At 40.1% G+C, this 13,563-nt stretch overlaps 1 protein-coding gene across 2 annotated transcripts in view; it reads left to right on the top strand.

Moving 5' to 3' along the window:
- Positions 1-331: 331 nt before the first annotated feature.
- The window catches only part of IPO11 (importin 11), a 224,076-nt gene continuing 210,844 nt past the window's right edge, over positions 332-13,563 (top strand). For both annotated transcript variants that reach the window (XM_014848523.3, XM_014848524.3), the window contains exon 1: positions 332-471. The gene's annotated coding sequence lies outside the window, so the exon portion shown is untranslated. The remainder of the gene's footprint in view (positions 472-13,563) is intronic.

The raw sequence follows: 13,563 nt of genomic DNA, 5'->3' as shown, positions 1-13,563 counted from the left end.
AGCTGATATCTAGAATAGGGCAGGGAAAATGGTTCTCATTTAAGCTTCAACCAACCCAGGAGACAACTGATTTTCCCGGGCGAGGGGCAACGCGTACCTTTGCTTTCCAACGGTTACAGATCCCGCGGCGTAGAGGATCCCCGCTGTCTACTCTGCGCAAGCGCACTCTGCCGGTTTGGACGCCCGGCGCCTTCGATTTCGAAGAGGCAGCTCCTCCCTCCTCTTCCGCCGTTGTCCTATCGAATTCTCCCTGTGCCTGCTCCACGCGCTCTGGGAGTCCGTGACGCGAAATTCGTGCGTCCGCGTCGTCTGGAGGTGCGACGCTGAACATGGCGCGTTCCTAGAAGCCGCTTTCGGCATCAGTAGGCGGCGGCGTGTGGACTGGAAGCGTGCGGCGCGGGACGAAGCGACGCCGCTCGGTGTTGGGGAGTGGAAGCAGGAGAGCCAGGCTGTTCCGGACCGAGCCAAACGGTGAGGCCCGGGCCTGAGGGCTACGGAGGGCGCGCGAGTGGAAAGGAGGAGTGGGTCGGGCAGCGGGGAGCCGACAGGCGAGGCAAGAACGTTGGGCTCCCGGGCGCCGAGGGAGAGCAGGAGCGCGGCGAGGGCGGCCTGCGGGCTTGCCTATCTGCGTCACCCTGGGAACCGCGGGGGGCTCGGGCTGTCCCAGTCCGCCCAGCAGCGGGAAGCACGGTGGCGAAGGAGTCGGGTGCGGGGAGGCAGGGACCCGGGGCCGGGGTGAGGAGGGCGTAGGGTGCCCGTTGTGGCTCAATTGCGGGCCAGGGTGGTGCATTTGCCCTTGGGGGATAGGTGGTGCCAATTTTAAGAGAACGTGGTCGTCTTTAGTATAAAACCACCTTATAGTGTTACCGCACGCAACGCTGCCGCTAATAGCAATGCTGTGAAAGCTTTAATTAGCCATTAAAACCTTGCTTGCCTTTAATGAACTAGTAAAGGAAATGACACATTTTCAGAGAGGACCTGCCTGCTGAGGTATGGCCGCCAGTGCTCAAGCCCAGCGACTTGTGCAGTTTTATATTTGAGGGTATTTGTGATTCAGCAAAACTATTTTGAAGCTCATTGCGTTTGTCATTTTTCTTTATTTTTTGTGACATGGTGGTGAATGAGGGAAGTGTTATTATTTCAAAGTGACTTGACTGAATAGCCAGGACTGGTGAATTGCCTACTGGTGCCAAGATTGCAATGGACATAACCCAGTTTAAACGAGCTCAGTTGTAGTGCAGTAGTGCCCTTGAGATTTGATTCTTCTTCAGGAGGGAGAAAGAAAGAGCGGTTTACAGCCATAATGGTTTTTTCCCCCTTAGATAGGGAGTTCAGTCCTCCATTTTCACGTTATTTTAAACTTCTTTATCAGTACACAGGCTTCAGGGTAAGGGCACAGTGACTCTACAATATAAAATATCCATTGCATGACAACTTTTCTTACATCTTTGGCACTGAGGAAGGTTTCTGTGAAATTAGAATGAAAATCTCTCTCTGTTGGTTGTGATAGGATTGTGGAGTTTTTTCCCCCTGTAACCTAGCACATGGAACAGTAGGAACAGTTTAATTATAGCAATGGTTTGTGGCAATATATTATAGCCCTGGGGCAGCTGGGCCATCTCTGCCCTAATTACACTTCCTAGAGCAGAAGAGAATTCTCACCACAAACGAATTTAGTTGTGGCCATACCACTGGAACTTCTAAACAAATACGTGAAGGTTTTTGGTAATTAATAGAAATATCATTAGATTTTGTGACATGGTGAATGTGTTTGCATTCAGGGCCTAACCAGAATGCAAAAGAACCCTTATAGGCATGTGACTTAAAATATACTGAAGATTTTCCCAGAGATAAATATGTGTTTTTGCAGAAATAAAAAGTTTAGTATTTTGGGAAAGATAAATATATTTGATTAGGGGGATTTTAATCTTTGTGTTGTATGTATGTATATGTGTTTGTGTGTTTTGCATTTAATCTTGGGCTTCTTCTAATTTAGTGTTATTGATGGCAATATTGTTCATCCCTTTCTTTTCCCATCTGCACCAAATGGGTCGTATCAGTTAATTTCAGGAGTGTTTTAGGGAATGGCAAGACACACTTGGTGGGGGTGTGAGTCTGGAGTATCTTTGTTTTTCTAAATATCAGGCTGGTTAGATAAGCCCCCAATTAAAAGCTTTGTAGAGCTTGGGCTGGATCACTGTTCTGCACCCTTGTTATTTGGAATGTGGTATACAGCATCACCTGAGAGTTTGTTAGAAATGCACAATCTCAGGCTTAACCCCAGACCTGCTGAATCAGAAACTGCATTTTAACAAGCTCTCTAGGTGATATGAATGTACACTAAAGCTTGAGATGCACTACCTTCGTTGGTAAAAGTTGAAGACCGAGGTCATGCACAAACCTGCATAAAAATTATAGCATCATTTATTTTAGCTTGAGGTGCTCTTATGCTGATTATTGAATCTGATTCATCTGGTTGAGGGACTAAGGCCCAGCAATGATAAGTGACTTGTCATAAGGTCACACATATCTGGATTTATAACCCAGGTTCTTACTCATTCCAGTGCCTTTCTTTTGCTAGTTACTGCCAGAGTTCACCGCAATAAAGTTGCACTAAAGCATTCATGAATGACAGCTAGGTATTCATTCAACAAACGTTTATTGAGTAATGGACAGGCAGCCCAATAATCCTGTGTGTCTCTAGTAACTATTCCTGTTTCCCATGGTGGTTGTTAACCCATCTCCTCCTCCCCTCTGTACTCTTTCCTGGATAATGTTGCCTTCTACTTCACAGAGGAAATGAGAGGCGTTGGTGGGAACTTCATTGCTTTTTGTCGTCTTTCACCTGCAAACGGGTCTGCCTCTATCTGTTCATCTCTCATTGTGCTCTGAGGTTTTTCTCCTTAGAAACAGTATTTTCTTGGTGTCTTAGTTTGCTAGGGCTGCCATAACAATCTGTCCTTTTACAGATGACCACCTTCTCTGCCTCTTGACATGGTCGTGCCTTTGTACACTGGAACCTCCGGTGTCTCTCTTGTTGGAACGCTGTATTGGATGAGGGCCCCTTCTGGGTTGAAGGGTGAGCTATTTTAGATTGGGCAGTCAGGGAAGACCTATTTGATTAGTTGACAACTTGAGCAGAGATTGGATTGAGGTTAAAAATCTAAAGGCAAGAGTTTTCAGTCAGAGGGAACAAATTCTACAAGAGAAGGACAAGATGCATTTTATGTATCTGTTCCACTGAAGATGGACAGCGTCTTGTCTCCAACCCTGTCTTACTGTAGATAACACCAAGATAAAAACCCTTATCCTTGTCTCCTCTTTGTCTGCCTGTGCAGGAGTTTCTTTGGTTGTGGTACCAAGTGTGGAACTGTTGGGTCATAGGATATAACCTGATCATAGGATGTGCGCGTGTGCATACACGCACACACACACACACACACACACACACAATTTCATTAAAGATGGCAAGATTGCTCTCCAAAGTGGTTATACCAGTGTATGCTCCTAGCAGCAGTGCATAAAGCTTTCTATTTCCGTGTGTTCTTGCCATCACTGAATATTTTCGGACCTTGTAATTTTTGCCAATCTAATGATTGTAAAGTAATATCTCAATGCTTTTTTAAGTTCCTGATAACCAGTCAGGTAGCATCTCGTCTGATATTTATTAACCATTCGGTGAATTGCCTATTTATATCCTTGGTCCAGTTTTCTTTTGTATTGTTTTGTTGATTCACAGGAGTTCCTTGTATGGTCCATATAGTAATCCCTTATCTGTTTTAGTCATTTAAAATTTCTTCTCCTAATCTTCACCTTGTTAATTTTGCCTATGGTATTTTCATTGACTCCATTAATTTTGGTCTTCAGTTTTGATGTAGTATAATTTATCAGGAAGATAAACTATAGTCTTGATGTTATATTTTGGTTCTCAAGTCTAAAGCTAAAAAAAAAAAAAAAAACCTACCAAGCTAGTTAATTTCACTTGGGAGTATCAATGGACAGCACTGCGATCAAGAGGAAAAATGTTGTAGTCAATAGAGAGTATTGGGTTGGAATAGGAGACTTGAATTCTAGGTTCCAGAAATGTCACTAATGAGTCTCTGACCTTAGAGGAAGTCTCAGTTTATCTCCTTAACCTCTTTGGGACACAGTTTCTTTTTTCTTTTTTTCTTTTTTTGGTGAGGAAGAGTGGCTCTGAGTTAACATCTGTTGCCAATCTTCCTCTTTTTGCTTGAAGAAGATTAGCCCTGAGCTAACATCTGTGCCACTCTTCCTCTATGGGACACAATTTCTTGATCAGTAAAACAAAATGCTTAAGTTAGATATACTTACTGTTGAGAGAACTGATATGGATGGCTCCAAGGTGATAGAAAAATTATTTTAGTGATTCAGAACATTTTAATGATAAAATGTAGGATAATTCCTAATTGTGGGGACATTACTGGGCATATAGCCTATACATGTTTTATAAGTGCTCTGACTCCTTAGGCTAACTCTCACAACAGGAATGAGCTTCTTCTAAGACAGAGTTACAGACGTTGTTGTCCTGGACCAGTAATTGGAAACTACCAATCAAAGATGTGTCTATTTGGAGAGGACTGATGATCCTTTAAGACTTAGCAAAAGGTTTTGACTAAACTTAAGTTTGATCAGTTATGGTTTATTAAGTTTAGGCTGTGCTATTACTCTGATTCAAAGAACAGTATCTTGGGGCCAGCCCGGTGGCACAGCGGTTAAGTTCGCATGTTCTGCTTCAGTGGCCCAGGGTTTGCTGGTTCGGATCCCGGGTGTGGACATGGCACCGCTTGGCAAACCATGCTGTGGTAGGTGTCCTACATATAAAGTGGAGGAAGATGGCACGGAAGTTAGCTTAGGGCCAGTCTTCCTCAGCAAAAAGAGGAGGATTGGTGGCAGATGTTAGCTCAGGGCTAATCTTCCTCAAAAAAAAAAAAAAAAGAACAGTATCTTGCTGAAAATCAGGCTTACGGCTTTTCCTTCCTATTCTTTGTTTTACATCAGAGAAGGAAGTTTAAAACCAATAAACATAATTGTTGTTTCTTAGTAGCTTTTATACAGTTGTGTATTTTTTTGTTTCAGCTAAAAAGATGTCAAAGAGGGTGGTGGTGACGTTAGTTGGGGTCTCACCACTGGCACTACCTTGGTGGGGGTCACTATTGTTTAGGATAAGCTTAACTTTTCCTCTTAGGAGGTATTCAGTCATGGCGACTGTCGTGTAAACCAAACAGGCAAGAGACTTCTTGCAGTTTATCAACGCCATTTTACTAAAAACTCCCAGAGAGACACAAATACTCGAGTTTATTGGACAAGACTTCTCTCACAGCTGCCTCCTGGCACTGTATACTGCCTTCTTACATAGTATATAATTTACCCATTTATTTCTGTCTCCCTCCACTAGAATAAGTTCTCCATAAGGGCAGGGATTTTTTTGAGTTCATTGATGTATCTCAAGTGCTTAGAATAATGTGTGGCATTTGTAAATGTTTGTTGAATGAATGTAGAAAAGTCTAATGATAAACCAAGTAAATATCAGAAAGCTGAAGAGCACAGGATTAGAACAAAGGGTGTTGGATATTTCCAGTGAAAAGTATTGTTAAATCTTGTTGGCTTGATGAGCCTCATTTCAGTAGAGGAAGATACGGAAAGGACTGTCCATTCATTTATTCCTTCATTCATTTTTTTCAGCCATTCAGCATACTGTTTACTCTTGTAGTGTGTTTTGTAGATATTTCTCTCTTTACTGTGATATAATTCCTATTCTTCCAGATTGTTTCTTGACCTCCTTCTGTTTCACCTTTTCTAAGTCTGCCTTCCACTCTTAGAAATCACAATAACATTAGTGCTTTGTTCAGTTCATCAAACATTTACTGAGCATTTGCTATATCCCTGGCACTCTGCTAGGTGCTGGCATATACAGATGAATAAGACACAACTCTTGCCTTTAAGCAGCTCATGATTTTATAGATGAGGCACAAGTTAACAAGGAGATAGATGTAATAGTAAAGTCTCTACTGTGTAGAACAGTAGCGTGGAGGAAGGAGCATTTTACCATGTGGTACAGCTAAAGATTTCCAGAGGAGGTGGTGGCAGCCATGACCCGCAACTGAAGTGATCTTTGTATCATGGTCCATTAGCTACCATTTTAAAAAACAGACACAAAAGTGGACAGAATTGTATAATGAACCCCCATCACCGAGCTTTAACAATTATCAGCTTGTGGTCAGTCTTATTTCATCCTGCTTGCCCTCCAACTACATTGGTAGCATGATCCAGAAGCTTGGTCAGATTCAAGTTTAACTATTTTTTTGGCAAGCTGCCTTAACTAAAGATTTTGCTTGCTCAAAATAATAAAATAACCCTTTCTTTAAGCTTTCTAATGTAGCTTATTTTGATTATCTTTAAACTTTTCCCCGGTCTTCACAGAAATTCATTTCTTTCTTATCTTTGACACGTTGTCTTTCTCTAGTTTGCTTTTGACTCCAGGCAGTTAAGCAGTTTTGTAATATTTCCTATTCATAATTTCCAAAGAATATGTTTTCTGTGTCCTGTTCTTCTTTTTGTAGCCTTGACCTATATTGGTCATGATTTGACTTGCAGGAATTTATCTTTGAAAAAATGACATCTTCCTTTTTATCCCTCTGTAGGAAATGCTCCAGTAACACATGGTAAATACTATATTGCTTATACATTTCACCAAAAGGCTACTCTCCATTCAAGTTTTTATTTGTCCAGTACCTGTTCTTCTAGGAGAAAAATTGGAGCTTTCAAGTTGTTAATGTTGCCTTCTCAATGGCTTGTATCTGGCTGTTCTTTTTCCTCTTTCTGAATATTTATCTTTCTCTTAAATGTGGAATACTGCAATGCTTTTCTAACTAGGTGATTTCATCCTCTCCTCATATAACTCTGCTGATTCTTGTTCTACGGTTTCTTAGTCTCTTTTATGCAAAAACATTGCTTATGTTATTACATTTTCTTAAATTCTGTCATATTTACTTTGTGTGAAGTTCAAAACACATTCATGTTTTCATCACACATTTTGTTTTGGTGGAGAGTATTTTTAATGAGACAGTGCTGTAAGGAAGTTCTTTGGTTGTCATGTTTTGCCTCAAGGTGAGACTTTCATTTTTGGGTTTCGAATCCCATCTTTCTTTTCTTACATTATTCTTTAGACTCCCATTCATTTCTTTCCCTAAGGAGCTCTTTTCTCAGCGTTCTTTCCCCTACCTTCTTGAACCCTGAAAACTCTTGCTGTATTTCCAGGTGGTAGTTATGGCCAAGTGGTCAGTGAGAATTCCAATGTCCTTCTCTCTCTCATCTTCCTTGAGGGGAAAAGGATCCTTGGAACATACTCTTTGGGATGTGGTACTTACTTCTTGCCAGCAGGTGGCACTGCAGACTACTCAGTTTATTTTTGTGGAAATGTTAATGGAGAGACTTAGAAGTGAAATGAAAGACATTACTGCTAAGAAATACAAATTTATCTCCCTTTTATGTGATAGAAGTGTACTGTATATAATATATGAAGCTTAAAGGAAAGTGAATAGTGAATTAGGATTTTTTTGTTTTTTCTCAGTGTTTTAAATTCTTGTCTATAAACACCGAATAGTAAGAATATTAAATGTTCTAGCCACGTTTTTCATTTCTTCAGTTACTTTTCCTTGTCTCTTTCTGACTTTGGCATTACATAGTCAAAGCACTTAAAAAAAAATAGCTCTGTTAAGATATAGTGCACAGACCATACAGTTCACCCACTGAAAGTGTACAATTCCATAGTTTTTAGTATATTCAGAGTTGTGCAGCCATCACTACAATAAATTTTAGAACATTTTCATCACTCCATATTTTTCCCCAATCCCCTTTTCATGGCTTGATAGATCATTTCTTTTTAGCACTGAATCATATTCTTTTGTTCGGATGTGCCACAGTTTATTTATCCATCACCTAGTCTTGGCTGCTTCCAAATTTTGGCAATTATGAATAAAGCTGCTATAGACATATGTGTGCAGGTTTTTGTGTAGAATGTAAGTTTTCCCCTCCTTTGGGTAAATACAAGGAGTGTGATTGCTGGATGGTAAAGTAAGAGTATGTTTAGTTTTGTGAGAAACCACTGGTCTTCCAAAGTGGCTGTACCATTTTGCATTTCCACCATCAATGTCTGAGAGTGCCTGTTGCTCCACATCCTTGCTGGCATTTGGTGTTCTCAGTGTTCTGGATTTTGACCATTCTAATAGGTGTGTAGTGGTAGCTCATTGTTCTAATTTGCATTTCCCTGATGATGTATGATGTGGAGCGTCTTTTCATATGCTTATTTGCCATCTGTTTATCTTCTTTGGGGAGGTGTCTGTTAAGGTCTTTGGCCTATTTTTCAATCCAGTTGTTTTTTTTAAAACTTTTTTTACTTCAGTAACATTGGTTTATAACATTGTATAAATTTCAGGTGTACATCGTAATGTATTTCAAATTCTGTGTAACTTACATACTGTTGAGTTTTAAGAGTTCTCTTAATATTTTGCATGACAGTCCATTATCAGATGTGTCTTTGTAAATATTTTTCTTCCATTCTGTGGCTTGTCTTATTTTCTTGACATTGTCTTCTGCGGAGCAGAAGTTTTTAATTTTAACGAAGTCCAGCTTACTAGTTATTTTTTTCATGGATAATGTCTTTGGTGATGTACCTAAAAAGGCGTCACTGTACCCAAGTACAGTTTCTCCTGTGTGATCTTCTAGGCGTTTTATAGTTTTGTGTTTTACATTTAGGTCTATGATCCATTTCGACTTAGTTTTTGTGAAGGGTGTAAGGTCTGTGTTTGGGTTCATTTTTTTTGCACATGGATGTCTAAGAGACTGTTTTTGTTCTTTTGTGTTGCCTTTGCTCCTTTGTCAAAGATCAGTTGACTGTATTTATGGGAGTCTGTTTCTGGGCTCTCTATTCTCTTCCATTGTTCTGTTTATCTCTTCTTTCACCAATACTGCACTGTTTTGAGTACTGTAGTTTTATAGTGTCTCGAAGTGGGTGGTGTCTGTCCTCCCAGTTGTTCTTCTCCCTCAATATTGTGTTGGCTATTCTAAGTGTTTTGCCTCTCCATATAAACTTTAGAATCAGTTTGTTCATATTCGTAAAATGATGTGCTGGGGATTTGATTGGAATTGCGTTGAATCTATAGATGAAGTTAGGAAGAAGTGACATCTTGACAGTATTGAGTCTTTCTATCCACGAACACAGAAAATCTATTTATTTAGTTGTTTGATTTTGTTCATCACTGTTTTGTAGTTTTCCTCGTACAAATCTTGTATATATTTTGTTAGATTTGTACCTAAGTATTTCTTTTCTTTTTTGGTGCTAATGTAAATGGTATTGTGTTTTTAATTTGCAGTTCCACTTGTTTGTGTTGGTATACAGGAAAGTAATTGCCTTTTGTTTATTAATCTTGTGTCCTGCAACCTTGGTATAATCATTAATTAGTTTCAGGAGTTTTTTGGTTAGTTCTTTCTCATTTTCTACATAGATGATCATATCATCTGCGAACAAAGACAGATTTGTTTCTTCCTTCCTGATCTGTATACCTCTTATTTCCTTTTCTTGCCTTATTGCATTAGCAAGGACTTTCAGTGCCATGTTGGAAAGGAATGGTGAGAGGGGACATTCTTGCTTTGTATCTGATCTTAGTGGAAAAGCTTCGAGTTTCTCACCATTAAGTATGATGTTAGCTGTAGGGTTTTCTTTTTTCTTTTTGAGGAAGATTAGCCCTGAGCTAACATCTGCCACCAACCCTCCTCTTTTTGCTGAGGAAGATTGGCCCTGAGCTAACATTTGTGTCTATCTCCCTCTGTTTTATATGTGAGATGCCTGCCACAGCATGGCTTGATAAGCAGTGGGTAGGTCCACACTCAGGATCTGAACCTGCAAACCCTGGGCCTCTGAAGCAGAGTGTGTGAACTTAACTGCCACTCACCAGGCCGGCCCAGCTGTAGGTTTTTTGTAGCTGTTCTTTATCAGGTTGAGAAAGTTCCCCTCATCCTTTGCTTTTTAATTGGATTATCTTTCTATTATTGAGGTGTAAAAATTCTTTATATATTTTGTACATAAGTCCCTTATCAGATATATGATTTGCAAGTGTTTTCTCCCATTTTCTGGATTGTCTTTACTTTCTTGATGGTATTGTTTGGTAAAGTTTGAAGTTTTGAGTTTTAAGTTTGAATTTATCTACTTTTACTTTAGTTTCTTGTGCTTTTAGTATCATATTTGAAAATGCCTTGCCTAGCCCAAGGTCATGAAGATTTCCTCCTAGATTTTGTTTTAAGAGTTTTATAGTGTTACTGCTTAACGTTTAGCTCTGTGATCTATTTTGAGTTGATTTTTGTGTATGGTGTAAGGAACAGGTTCAGCTGTTCTTTTGCATGTGATACCCAGTTGTTCCAGCACCATATGTTGAAAGACTATTTCTACGTTGAATTGACCTGGTACCATTGTCGAAAATCACTTAACTTTAGATGTAAGGGTTTGTTTCTGGACTTTGAAATGTTTCATTGATGTGTATATTCTTTTTTTTTTTTAAAGATTTTATTTCTTTTCCTTTTTCTCCCCAAAGCCCCCCAGTACATAGTTGTATATTCTTAGTTGTGGGTCCTTCTAGTTGTGGCATATGGCGTGCTGCCTCAGCATGGCCTGATGAGCAGCACCATGTCCATGCCCAGGATTGGAACCTGTGAAACCCTGGGCCACTGCAGCAGAGCACGCGAGCTTAACCACTCAGCCACGGGGCTGGCCCCTATGTGTATATTTTTATGCCAGTGCCAACATTGTCTTGATTACCATAGTAAGTTTTGTAGTAAGTTTTGAAATTGGAAGTGTGCATGAATTTCCCCTCTTTCTGTTATTGATTGTCATCAGAGGACGTATTTATATGATTTCAGTTCTTTAAGTTTGTCGAGGCTTGTTTTGTGGCTTAGCATATGATCCATCCCAGAGAATGTTTCATGTATACTTGAGAAGATTGTTTACTTGCCTTCTACTCTTGTTGAGTGGAATGTTCTGTAAATGTCTGTTAGATGTAGTTTGTGTATAATATTGTTCAAGACTTATATTTCCTTATTGATCTTCTTCCTAGTTGTTCTATCTGTTATTGAAAGTGGAGTATTGAAGTATCCAACTGTTACTGTTCCTAGTGTGGAACCTCTGCCTTTTGAGCAAGCTGGGGTGGGCATGATTGAGGCCCGCTATACTTGGCCTGATGTGCTTGGCGTATAGTTTCTGCCTCGTGAGTGGTGCCTGGGTGGAAGAAGAGAGCCCTAGACTTCTTGGCTGGGCTTGCCTGGAATACAACTGCAACACAGCTGAGGTGGATGAGAAATGCTGGATTCCCGCCCCTCCTGGGGAGAAATTGTGGCCCTAAATTAGGAGCTGGGGTGAGCAGGAGCCCCATGTTCTTGGTTACATCTGCATGGAGTATAGCTTTTGTTACACCGTGGGGCAAGAGTGAGTTTGTAGCTCAAATGCCACAGATACTTGCTGTTCTTACCAAGATTTAGTAGTATTTCTTGCATAATTATTTCTCCATTCACTGTATCTCCTTAAACACACTTTCTAGAGACTTTAAATGGTTGCTTTTTATAATTTTTGCTAGTTATGGTTGCTTCACTGAGGAGAGGATATGTAGAACTCTTCATGCCACCATTCCAGAAGTATTCTCTCTCCTCTGTTTCTTTTAAAGTGGAAGTTGGATCTAGAGTCTTGTTTAGGTTAAGTCTGATCATTTTTGGTATTTCAGAGGTGAAGTTGTATCCTCCTTACTGCATCCCATCACGAGGCATGTAAGGTCGCGTTGTGCAGCTGTTGGTGATACTAAGTTTGCTCTTTCGGTTGAACTGGTGACGGACAGATCCCTTTATTTTAAAGGTTGGTTTGTTTCTTCATTGTGTTTAACAGGTAATCTGTGGGATGATGCTTGGACACACTGGGAATCTTCTCTTCCCCAACAGCTGTTGTTTCAGTTAATGGTTTTAGCATCTGTTATTGATCCATGCCTGAATAAATTATTTCACTGAGGGAAACTTTTTTGATTTTCAAAATCTTTTTTCTTCAATTTTTGTTGTAATCTTTCTAAGTCGCTCACTTACTCACTGCTCTAGCATTTAATAGTGGCATGGGGTTATTGTTGGTGTGGAATGTCCTAAAACTAAGGACCAACACAGGTAATGTAATAGTCTAAAGAAGATTGTTATGGCTGAAGTTAAAGTCCCTGCAGGTCTGAGAAGTCTGTTTGTTGGTGGCAGGCAGAGGTGCTGAATTTTCCCTTGTCTACTTGTTTCCTTTAATGAAAATTAGTAAGTTCCCAACTATAGGCACATCTGTATATCTTTGGGCTTTAGATTTTTCCAGAATTGGGAAAGTATCTTACAGACCAAGCCTAGAAAGTCCAGTTACTGGGTGTGAGTATTTTAGGCTTTTGGTCACATATTGCTAGGGTGTTTAGATTTTAATAGAATCAAATTCTACTATAAATCCAGTAATGAATAAATTGAACGGACTGAATCGTGAAGTAGTGAGAAGGGTGAAATGCCTGCCCTTTTATTTTCTTCTCCTTTCCTATTATTGTTCTTAGGGAAAAAAGAGTGTGCATTTAGAGTGTGAATAATTCTCTTTTATAGTGTGGTTGAGACCTAAGAAAATACTCATAAGCAGTATTTCCTCTTATGGTTTTGGAACTATGCAAATTAATGAAAATCAAAGTAACCTCAGTGTATACATTATTAATTGGAAAACCTAGCCAAATTTGATCTTGCTCTTTGCTTGGTTGTCTCAAGGGTCTTGGTAATTGATAAGGATACAGAAAGGCAAAGGATACATTGTTTTGACATAAGTTGAGGGTTTCTCTCACTGCACGTCAACCTCTATGCAGAGGAGCCAGCACAGCGCCTCTGCTGTGAGAGACTTGCTTCCCTGACCTTCAGGTGTACCTGGTGACGATCTCCGGAGGAGCCTGTCACTTCCTTTGGGAAATACCTTCAGCCAGTCCCACAAGTTAGTCAGTGTCTGTCTCTCTCTTCCCTACCTTCCACCTTGCCTCCCTTCCTTTCTCCTTTCTTCCTTCCCTCTCCCCTCCCCTCCTTCTTCTTCTCCCTCCATCTTTCTCTATCACTCTTGGGTCTCTCCAGTTTTTTTGGAGTCTAGTTGTGTGTCTGCTTCACTACTAGGTGAAAATAACAGTAGCAATTCTATTATATTTCTGCATGCTAATTCCAAAAAAAGGGTATTAACGTTTGATTTTTCTATGTGTACCATGCTCCAAACTGACTACTAGTCAGTAGTCATCTATCTTTTATCTCAAATGAAATTTATTTCCACACTGTTAGATTTGAATGACTCAGTACATGCCCCCTTCCCCATTCTTTGTTCCCATTGCTGTCCTTTCAAGAAAACTTCTCAGTTGAGTACTGTAAGAATATTTAGTACATAGAAAATGTGATCCTTCTAGATTTCTGATGGATTCAGGAATCTTTCTGACAGTTTCACCAGGAACCTGTTATGGGAGAGCATGGTGTGTT

The sequence above is a fragment of the Equus asinus genome, chromosome 10, assembly GCF_041296235.1.
Source record: "Equus asinus isolate D_3611 breed Donkey chromosome 10, EquAss-T2T_v2, whole genome shotgun sequence".
Taxonomy (NCBI): Eukaryota; Metazoa; Chordata; class Mammalia; order Perissodactyla; family Equidae; genus Equus; species Equus asinus.
The sequence above is the reverse complement of the archived record's forward strand: the minus strand, read 5'-3'. Positions and strand labels throughout refer to the sequence as shown.